Source organism: Ursus americanus, chromosome 32 (genome assembly GCF_024610735.1).
Source record: "Ursus americanus isolate L20-20 chromosome 32, mUrsAme1.1.p, whole genome shotgun sequence".
Classification (NCBI taxonomy): domain Eukaryota; kingdom Metazoa; phylum Chordata; class Mammalia; order Carnivora; family Ursidae; genus Ursus; species Ursus americanus.
In genome coordinates, this window is record NC_142158.1 from 36,066,894 (window position 1) to 36,077,500 (window position 10,607).

A 10,607-nucleotide genomic window follows, 5' to 3' on the forward strand; every position below is an offset into this window, starting at 1 on the left:
ATTTTTCTGATATTAAAGTGACTGAAAGAACTATGCTTTTTTAATTGATGGAGGCTCTGGTCTGTAGAGTGTCCTGTAAGGTCGGAAATAGTATTTAAAGCAGCCTCTTCTATAGAATGAGACAATGCTTCTAAAGATTTCCTAAATATTCCCTTACCTGTGATTATTTATTCCCAACCATCGTAGTGTTTCTATGTTACGATTATGATTTCATTAAGGCCAACGTTGTGGAGAAAGAACTTAGTGTATCCAGGGGCACTTTCGTGTTGTGACAGTGAGCTATTCTGTTGTATTCTGTAGTCCAAGGGAATGGTGCCAGACATCTCTAAGATGTCTAAAATTCTGACTGTAAATGATCTCTATGTTTCAGAGATTTGGGCAGGACAAGGGGAGGAGTCCAGAGACCATGAATGCCTCTGTCACCTGTGTTGACCATGGAGCAGGTAACCTTCTGTAGGGGTCCTTTGATGTCTCTTTACTATTGGAAAGGTGCTTTCATCTCACGTTCCACCATTTGGTAGTGATGATAAGGATAAGAGTAATTTTTATGTCATACCATCTGTGAGGCCTGATCTTGGCCTCCCAGGAAAGCTCTCCTTTAACATTTTACCCAGCTCAAAATGACTGGGCAAACCCTCAAAGCATGGGCCCTATTTCTGCCCCCAGCACTTATTGTCCATATGCATCAAAAAGAAAAAGAGAACCAAAAAATGCCTTTGCCAACATGAAGGTGAGAACACAAAAGAACCTTTCTTGCTCCCATAAGATTAAAGTCATACTGATTTGTACATACTGAAAACATAAGAAAAAGTCTGTCACTTTCTGGAACCTTCTTCCTCATCGTGATGTATAACTGTACGTAGTACAACTCAGAACAAATATATGACCCTGCCCTAAATGTTCCTTCCCTGGAGCACTCCCTTCTTTGTGAAGATTGTGTCTCCCAGGCAGCTGTCCTTGACTTGGGTTTGAATAAAACTCTCTTCCTTCCTCTCTAAAATGTTTTAAAAGGTTCCTTCATTTAGTGTCAACAATAACACTCTGTTTTCAAGTGAAAAATAAATGTTCCTGGTTCACAACCGCGACAGAACAGAAGGCCGGCTTTTCCTTCCTTCCCTGTAGAACTAAGCATGTGTATATAGATTGCAGCACAAATGGGCTCACCCTAGAAGGATGTTTTGAAGGTCTGAGAAGCACTATCCACTCCATGGGTGAGACAAGAAGGCAAAGCTATTCCCGCTTGGAGCATTCCTTGTGGCGCTTAAAATTGCCTTGGATATGCATAAAAGCATTGCATTTCCTAAAGCCCAAGGCTGGAACAGTCTGAGAGCAGCTGATCTTGCCAGGAACCAGGCACACCCTTGCAGGAAGGGTTGGTGCAGAAGGGAAGGGGCAGGGCTCTGAGGGTGGTCTGCAGCTAGAGGGGTCCGCGAAAGGGGCCGTGTGTGTGTGTGTGTGTGTGTGTGTGTGTGTGTGTGTGTGTGTGTGATTGCAGCCCTGCCCATGATCCCCGTCATGCCTGCTCAGGGCGTTTAGCCAAGGAGGTGCCTCCTGGACCTCTGCATTCCCAGAGTTGTGAGTCATAGGGCTGGTTGCCTGGCATTCAAGGAGTTGGAAGCATCATACTCCCCAAGCAATCACCCCATGGGGTGGAGCTACGTCTCTGTGTGCAGATCCGGAGCAGCCCAAGGACGCAGACCAGGAGCCAAGGAAGTGGAGTTTTGAGAGAGTGGACCTGTGGAGTTCCTGGCTGGGTGAGTGCATGCTGTGTGGCCATAGGTGGGCTTTCTGGGAGTAGGGGCACCCCGGGTAAGAGGCGGGGTTCTGGAAGGGCATGTTGAGAGAGTTCATCATGGAGACTCAGGTTTCTTTCCTTTTTCCCTTGAAAGTCTCTTCTGCCTAGTCTCTGTCAACCGGCCATACACCGCAGACCCAGGAACTCCAGGGCACCCACTCAGCAAAGCTTTTGTGGGATGGTTCGCAGACATTCCAGGGTTTCCCGTGTTCCCCAGGAAGAGCGAGAGAAAGGACCGCACAGTCCCCAACTTCAGTGCGGTGCCCCTGTCCCCCGACACAGTGCAGGTAATGGACCTTGAGCAGTTCCCCGAGTTCAGCAGGGTATTCCCTGTTCCCTCAGGCACAGGTGTGGCGCTAGGAAGGCCCAGAGCCCTTACCCAACTTCAGCATTGTGCTAGCTATTTCCTGGGAATGCTGGCAATGGGCTGGGAGATAATTACTACTAAAAGACAAGTCTATGTTTCCCCTTCTCCCAGAAACCACAGCAGGTGTGCAGGCTTTAGGTCCGAGGAGCTGCTTCTCCCCATCTGACAACACTTCTCTGCTCTGGCTCCACGAGACCCGAGGTTTTGAACGCCTGCATCTGAGTCAGTGAGGCAGCTTGACACGGGATCCAGCATTCAGAGAAAGCGGCAGGTCCATTTGGAGAAATGTCATATCCACATCAGGACTGGAAGTAAAATCCTCATTAACCCACCATCTCCTGGGTTTTTCTCTTTTCTCTAGTTGAGCCATGAAGTAAAACTTAAGTAATAGTTGTCAGCGTTCTGAATTTGGTGAAGGAGGTACTTAGTTTCTGAGCTTGGAGCACTTTGCAGGGGATCCCATTTTCTCTGTTCATTGACTGCTTATGAATGTATTTTGAACAGCTGTTTCCTAGAAACACTCTTTCATTAGAAAGGGAAGGTGAGGTTTACTCTTTGTCTATTTTTAAGATATACGTTTGACAGTGTTTATACAGTTGGGCCTAAGATATGGGTGAGTGGCCACCATTTAGTGTTAGATGGCCTTTTGTCACATACAAATATGGATGATGTCTTTCCAATTGTCAAAGGTGATGTTTCATCACTGATTAGTCTTTTCATCCCAGAGTTACAATGGGGGTCGAGGGAAAATTCAAAATTATTCAGAGCAGCATTTTCTTGTTTAAAATAAAGGCTGGTGATGGGTAGTAAGGAGGGCACATATTGCATGGTGCACTGGGTGTTATATGCAACTAATGTATCATCGAAATTTACTGTACTGTATGGAGACTATAACATTATGTAATAAAAAACAAAAAAAGGTAAACCTTGTGTATCTAACTATACTAGATGTATCATCTCGATATTATGAAGTGCCATATTCAATCTGCTGTTTCTTTGGTGGTGGAGTCAGAGGAGAGTCTTTGGGAATTCCTTTCGATAGAGGCATGGTGGTGGCTTCAATTGGGTAGGCGACAGGGGCCCTGGGCTGAGTTCTGGTACTGCTTTACTAATGCTGGGTGAGTCAGGTTATGCCAAAGAGTTTCTGTTTCTTCCCTATGAGATTGACAAAAACCGGCTTCCAACAGAAAAATCTTTCGAAACGTGCAAACATGCTCACAACTGCCGGTGCCAAGGTGAAGTAAATGCCATACACTGATCTGTAAAAGACCACAGGGCCCAGGCACAGTCTGAGCCCTTCCCTCATCCCGGCGGTTTTGCTAGCAGGAGTTCAACCCCAACGAACACAGCCCGTAGACCCCTGGGGCCAAAACGGCTTCCGACGAGCAATATGCTCTTGCTGTGGAAAACCTATCCCAAGTGGGGGTAGCCAGGTAAACAAAATGCCACACACCCAGGTGTAAGAAACAACATTGCCCAGGCATGGTCTAAGCCCCTCACCTCCTCCCTGTGCTTTGGGGAGCCGGAGGGACACCCGAGGCCCACGGGTTGAGACCCGTTTGGCCAAAAGCCGGCTTCCCACGGAAACAGTTTTCCTGAGGTGCAGACCCTCTCCCAAGTGGTTGTGGCACGGTAAAGCAAATGCCATCCACGTCTCTGGAAGAAACCACAGTGCCCAGCCATGTACTAAGCCCTCCCATCCTCACTGGTCTTCTGGCAGCAGGAGTGAAAAGAGAGGAGCACAGCACTGGGACCCGTTTGACAAAAACCGGCTTCCCACGGGAAAGTCTTTCTCCACATGCAGACATGCTCCCAGGTGCCTGTGGCAAGGTGAAGGAAATGCCATACACTGACCTGTAAGAGACCACAGGGCCCAGTCACCTCTGAGCCCTTCCCTCATCCCGGCGGTTTTGCTATCAGGAGTTCAACCCCAACGAACACCGCCCGGAGACCCATGGGGCAAAAACGGCTTCCGACGAACAATAGGTGCTTGCTGTGGAAAACCTATGCCAAGTGGGGGTAGCCAGGTAAACAAAATGCCACACACCCAGGTGTAAGAAACAATATTGCCCAGGCATCGTCTAAGCCCCTCACATCGTCTCTGTGCTTTTGGGTTAGGGTTCGGGTTAGGGTTCGGGTTCGGGTTAGGGTTCGGGTTCGGGTTAGGGTTCGGGTTCGGTTTCGCGTTAGGTTTCGGTTTCGGGTTCTGGTTCGGGTATGGGTTCGGGTTCGGGTTCGGGTTCGGGTTCAGGTTCGGTTTCGGGTTCGCGTTCGGGTTCTGGTTCGTGTTAGGGTACGGGTTCGGGTTCGGGTCGGGTTCGGGTTAGTGTTATAGTTCGGGTTCGGGTTCAGTTTAGGCTTCGGGTTAGGGTTCGGGTTAGGGTTCGGGTTCGGGATAGGGTTCGGGTTAGGGATCGGGTTCGGGTTCGGGTTCGGGTTCGGGTTCGGGTTCTGGTTCAGGTTAAGGTTCGGGTTTGGGTTCGGGTTCGCGTTAGGGTTCGGGTTCGGGTTAGGTTTCGGGTTCGGGTTAGGGTTCGGGTTAGGGTTCGGGTTCGGGTTTGGGTTTAGGGTTCAGGTTTGGGTTAGGGTTGGGGTTAGGGTTAGGGTTCGGGTTCGTTTTACGATTCGGGTTAAGGTTCCGGTAGGGTTCGGGTGAGGGTTCGGGTTAGGATACGGGTTAGGGTTAGGGTTAGGGTTAGGGTTCGGGTTCGGGTTCAGGTTAGGGTTCGGGTTAGGATTAGGATTCGGGTTCGGGTTCGGGTTAGGGTTAGGGTTCGTGTTAGGGTTAGGGTTACGGTTATGGTTATGGTTAGGGTTCGGGTTCGGGTTAGGGTAGGGTTAGGGTTAGGATTCGCGTTAGGTTTAGGGTTAGGTTTCGGGTTAGGGTTAGGTGTAGGGTTCGGGTTAGGGTTAGGGGTAGGGTTCGGGTTAGTGTTAGGGTAGGGTTAGGGTTAGGGTTCGGGTTCGGGTTAGGGTTCGGTTTAGGTTTCGGATTCAGGTTCGGGTTCAGGTTCGGGTTAGGGTTCGGTTTAGGGTTAGGGTTAGCGTTAGGGTTAGGGTTGGGGTTCGGGTTAGGGTTTGGGTTCGGGTTAGGGTTAGGGTTCGGGTTTGGTTTCGGGTTAGGGTTAGGGTTAGGGTTAGGGTTCGGTTTAGGGTTAGGGTTCGGGTTAGGGTTCGGGTTAGGGTTTGGGTTAGGGTTAGGGTTCGGGTTAGGTTTCGGGTTCGGGTTAGGGTTAGGGTTCGGATTAGGCTTAGGGTTAGGGTTAGGGTGAGGGTTGGGTTTGGTTTAGGGTTAGGGTTAGGGTTAGGGTTAGGGTTCGGGTTAGCGTTAGGGTTAGGGTTAGGGTTCGGGTTAGGGTTAGTGTTCCTCTTAGGGTGTGGTTTAGGGTTAGGGTTAGGGTTAGGTTTGGGTTAGGGTTAGGGTTTGGATTCGGGTTAGGGTTAGGTGTAGGGTTCGGGTTAGGGTTACGGTTAGCGTTTGGGTTAGGGTTTGGGTTCGCTTTAGGGTTCGGGTTCGTGTTAGGGTTATCGTTCGGGTTAGGGTTAGGGTTCGTGTGAGGTTTAGGGCTAGGGTTAGTATTAGGTTTCGGGTTACGGTTAGGGTTCAGTTTCGGGTTCGGTTTCGGGTTCAGGTTCGGGATAGGTTTAGGGTTAGGGTTAGGGTTAGGGTTCGGGTTAGGGTTCTGGTTAGGGTTAGGGTTAGGGTTCGGGTTAGGGTGAGGATTCGGGTTCGGGTTAGGGTTCGGGTTCGGGTTAGGGTTCGGTTTCAGGTTAGGGTTAGGGTTAGGGTTAGGGTTCGTATTCGGGTTAGGGTTAGGGTTCGGGTTAGGTTAAGGGTGAGGGTTAGGGTTCCAGTTAGAGTTAGGGTTAGGGTTAGGGTTAGGGTTAGGGTTCAGGTTAAGGTTAGGGTTAGGTTTTAGGTTGGGTTAGTGTTAGGGTTCGGGTGAGTTAGGTTTAGGGTTAGGGTTAGGGTTCGTGTTCGGTTTAGGGTTCAGGTTCGGGTTAGGTTTAGGGTTAGGGTTAGGTTTAGGGTTCGGGTTAGGGTTAGGGTTAGGGTTCAGGTTAGGGTTATGGTTAGGGTTAGGGTTCGGGTTTGGTTTCGGTTTAGTGTTAGTGTTAGGGTTCAGGTTAGGGTTCAAGTTCGGGTTAGGGTTAGGGTTCCGGTTCGGGTTCAGGTTAGGGTTCGGGTTAGGGTGCGGGTTAGGGTTAGTGTTAGGGTTCAGGTTAGGGTTCGGGTTGGGATTAATGCCCGTCTTAGGGTTCGGTTTAGGGTTAGTGTTAGGGTTAGGTATGGGTTAGGGTTAGGGTTTGGATTCGGGTTCGGGTTAGGGTTAGGTATAGGGTTCGGTTTAGGGTTACGGTTAGGGTTCGGGTTAGGGTTCGGGTTCTTGTTAGGGTTCGGGTTTGTGTTAGGGTTAGGGTTCGGGTTCGGGTTAGGGTTAGGGTTCGGGTGAGGTTTAGGGCTAGTGTTAGAATTAGGTTTCAGATTATGGTTAGGGTTCAGGTTCGGGTTCGGTTTCGGGTTCAGGTTCGGGTTAGGGTTAGGGTTAGGATTAGGGTTCGGTTTAGGGTCCGGGTTCGGGTAGGGTTAGGGTTCGGGTTAGGGTTAGGGTTCGGGTTCGTGTTAGGGTTAGGGTTAGGGTTCCGGTTCCGGTTCCGGTTCGGGTTAGGCTTAGGGTTAGGGTTAGGGTTCAGGTTAGGGATAGGGTTAGGGTTAGGGTCGGGTTAGGGTTAGGGTCAGGTTAGGGTTACGGTTAGGGTTAGGGTTAGGGTTAGGGTTAGGTTTCAGGTTAGGGTTAGGGTTCGGGTTAGCGTTAGGGTTAGGGTTAGGGTTACCGGTTAGGGTTAGGGTTAGGGTTCAGGTTAAGGTTAAGGTTAGGTTTTAGGTTGGGTTAGTGTTAGGGTTCGGGTGAGTTAGGGTTAGGGTTAGGGTTCGTGTTCGGTTGAGGGTTCAGGTTCGGGTTAGGGTTAGGGTTATGGTTCGGGTTAGGGTTTGGGTTAGGGTTCAGGTTAGGGTTAGGTTTCGGGTTAGGGTTCGGGTTAGGGTTAGGCTTATGGTTAGGGTTAGGGTTCGGGTTTGGGTTAGGGTTAGGGTTAGGGTTAGGGCTCGGGTTAGGGTTAGGGGTAGGGTATGGGTTTGGTGTAGGGTTAGGATTAGGGTTAGGGTTAGGGTTAGGGGTTATGGTTAGGGTTAGGGTTAGGGATAGTGTTGGGGTAAGGGTCGGGTTAGGGTTAGGGTTAGGGTTAGGGTTAGGGTTCAGGTTAGGGATAGGGTTGGGGTACGGGTCGGGTTAGGGTTCTGGTTATAGTTCGGGTTCGGGTTAGGGTTAGGTTTAGGGTTCGGTTTCTGGTTATGAGTAGGGTTAGGGTTAGGGTTCGGGTGAGGTTTAGGGCTAGAGTTAGGATTAGTTTTCGGGTGTCGGTTAGGGTTCAGTTTTGGGTTCGGTTTCGGGTTCAGGTTCGGGTTCAGCTTTCGGTTAGGGTTAGGGTTAGGGTTCGGTTTCTGGTTATGGTTATGGTTAGGGTTAGGGTTAGGGTTAGGGTTAGTGTTCGGTTTAGTGTTCGGGTTCGGGTTAGGGTTAGGGTTTGGGTTAGGTTTAGGATTAGGGTTAGGGTTAGGGTTCGGGTTAGTGTTAGGTGAGGTTTAGGGTTTGGGTTCGGGTTAGGTTTCGGTTTAGGTTAGGGTTAGGGTTAGGGTTAGGGTTAGGGTTAGGGTTAGGGTGAGGTTAGGGCTAAGGTTAGGGTTAGGGTTAGGGTTAGGGTTCCGGTTAGGGTTAGGGTTCTGGTTAGGATTTGGGTTCGGGTTAGGGTTAGGGTTCGGGTTCAGTTTCGGCTTCAAATTTGGGTTAGGGTAGGGTGAGGTTTCAGGTTAGGGTTAGGGTTAGGGTTAGGCTTAGGGTTCGGGTTAGGGTTCCGGTTAGGGTTAGGGTTCCTCTTAGGTTTGGGGTTACGGTTGGGGTTAGGGTTAGGTTCGGTTAGGGTTAGGGTTCGGGTTAGAGTTAGGGTTTGGGTTCGGGTGAGGCTTAGGGTTAGGGTTAGGGTTCAGGTTAGTGATAGGGTTAGCGCTAGGGTTAGGGTTAGTGTTCGGGCTCGGGTTAGGGTTAGGTTTAGGGTTAGGGTTAGGGTTAGGCTTAGGTTTCAGGTTAGGGGTAGGGTTAGGGTAGGGGTCGGGTTAGGGTTAGTGTTCGGGTTAGGGTTACGTTTAGGGTTAGGGTTCAGTTTAGGGTTAGGGTTAGGGTTCAGGTTAGATTAGGGTTAGGCTTAGGGTTAGGGTTAGGGTTCGGGTTAGGGTTCCGGTTATGGTTAGGGTTAGGGTTAGGGTTAGTGTGCGGGTTCGGTTTTGGGTTAGGGATTAGGGTTAGGGTTAGGGTTAGGGTTAGGTTTAGGGTTAGGGATAGGGTTAGGGTTAGGGTTAGGGTTAGGGTTAGGGTTCGGGTTCGGGTTAGGGTTACGGTTAGGGTTAGGATTAGGGTTAGGTTTCAGATTAGGGTTAGGGTTCGGGTTAGCGTTAGGGTTAGGGTTAGGGTTACAGTTCAGGTTAGGGTTAGGGTTAGGGTTAGGGTTCAGGTTAACGTTAGGGTTAGGTTTTACGTTGGGTTAGTGTTAGGGTTCGGGTGAGTTAGGGTTAGGGTTAGGGTTAGGGTTCGTGTTCAGTTGAGGGTTCAGGTTCGGGTTAGGGTTAGGGTTAGTTTTAGGGTTAGGGTCGGGTTAGGGTTAGGGTTCGGTTTAGGGTTATGGTTATGGTTAGGGTTAGGGTTAGCGTTTGGGTTCGCGTTAGGGTTCGGGTTTGGGTTCGGGTTGGGTTCGGGTTAGGGTTAGGGTTAGGGTTATCGTTTGGGTTCGGTGTAGGGTTAGGGTTAGGGTTAGGGTTAGGGGTTATGGTTAGGGTTAGGGTTAGGGTTAGGGTCGGGTTAGGTTTAGGGTTTGGGTTAGGATTATGGTTAGGGTTAGGGTTAGGGTTAGCGTTAGGGTTCGGGTTAGGGTTCGGGTTGGGTTAGGGTTAGGGTTAGGGTTCGGGTTTGGATTAGAGTTTGGGTTAGGGTTAGGGTTAGGGCTCGGGTTAGGGTTAGGGTTAGGGTTTGGGTTCTCTGTAGGGTTAGGGTTAGGGTTAGGGTTAGGGGTTAGGGTTAAGGTTAGGGTTAGGGTTAGGGATAGTGTTGGGGTAAGGGTCGGGTTAGGGTTAGGGTTCAGGTTAGGGATAGGTTTGGGGTAAGGGTCGGGTTAGGGTTCGGATTACAGTTCCGGTTCGCGTTAGGGTTAGGGTTAGAGTTAGGGTTAGGGTTCGGGTTAGGGTTATGGTTAGGGTTAGGGTTAGTTTTAGGGTTAGGGTCGGGTTAGGGTTAGGGTTTGGGTTAGGGTTATGGTTAGGGTTAGGGTTAGGGTTCGCGTTAGGGTTCGGGTTAGGGTTCGGGTTAGGCTTAGGGTTAGGGTTAGGGTTAGGGTTAGGGTTAGGGTTAGGTTTCCGGTTAGGGTTAGGGTTCTGATTAGGATTTGCGTTAGGGTTAGGGTTAGGGTTAGGGTTAGGGTTAGGGTTAGGTTTCCGGTTAGGGTTAGGGTTCTGATTAGGATTTGCGTTCGGGTTAGGGTTAGGGTTAAGGTTAGGGTTCGGTTTCTGGTTATGGTTAGGGTTAGGGTTAGGGTTAGGGTTAGGGTTTGGGTAAGGTTAGGGTTAGGGTTAGGGTTAGGTTTCAGGTTAGGGATAGGGTTAGGGTTAGAGTTCGGATTAGGGTTAGGCTTCGGGTTGGGGTTAAGGTTAGGGTTCGTATTCGCGTTAGGGTTAGGGTTCGGGTTAGGTTAAGGGTGAGGGTTAGGGTTCGGGTTAGAGTTAGGGTTAGGCTTAGGGTTAGGGTTAGGGTTCAGGTTAAGGTTAGGGTTAGGTTTTAGGTTGGGTTAGTGTTAGGGTTCGGGTGAGTTAGGGTTAGGGTTAGGGTTAGGGTTAGGGTTAGGGTTCGTGTTCGGTTGAGGGTTCAGGTTCGGGTTAGGTTTTGGGTTAGGGTTAGGGTTTGGGTTAGGGTTAGGGTTAGGGTTCAGGTTAGGGTTAGGTTTCGGGTTAGGGTTCGGGTTAGGGTTAGGGTTAGTGTTCGGGTTAGGGTTCAGGTTAGGGTTAGGGTTAGGGTTAGTGTTAGAGTTCGGGTTTGGTTTCGGTTTAGTGTTAGTGTTAGGGTTCAGGTTAGGGTTCGAGTTCGGGTTAGGGTTAGGGTTCCGGTTCGGGTTCAGGTTAGGGTTCGGGTTAGGGCGTGGGTTAGGGTTAGGGTTAGGGTTCAGGTTAGGGTTCGGGCTGGGATTAATGCCCCTCTTAGGGTTCGGTTTAGGGTTAGGGTTAGGGTTAGGTTTGGGTTAGGGTTGGGTTTGGATTCGGGTTCCGGTTAGGGTTAGGTATAGGGTTCGGGTTAGGGTTCGGGTTAGGGTTCGGGTTCTTGTTAGGGTTCGGGTTCGTGTTATGGT

General features: G+C 50.0%; 1 long non-coding RNA gene across 1 annotated transcript; it reads left to right on the top strand.

Annotated features, from left to right (window-relative positions):
• The first annotated feature begins 219 nt into the window (after positions 1–219).
• Positions 220–3,043, top strand: LOC148107354 (uncharacterized). Its single transcript, XR_015722599.1, has 4 exons — positions 220–443; positions 1,674–1,754; positions 1,890–2,082; positions 2,274–3,043. It is a non-coding gene; the product is annotated as an uncharacterized LOC148107354 (long non-coding RNA).
• The last annotated feature ends 7,564 nt before the right edge of the window (positions 3,044–10,607 follow it).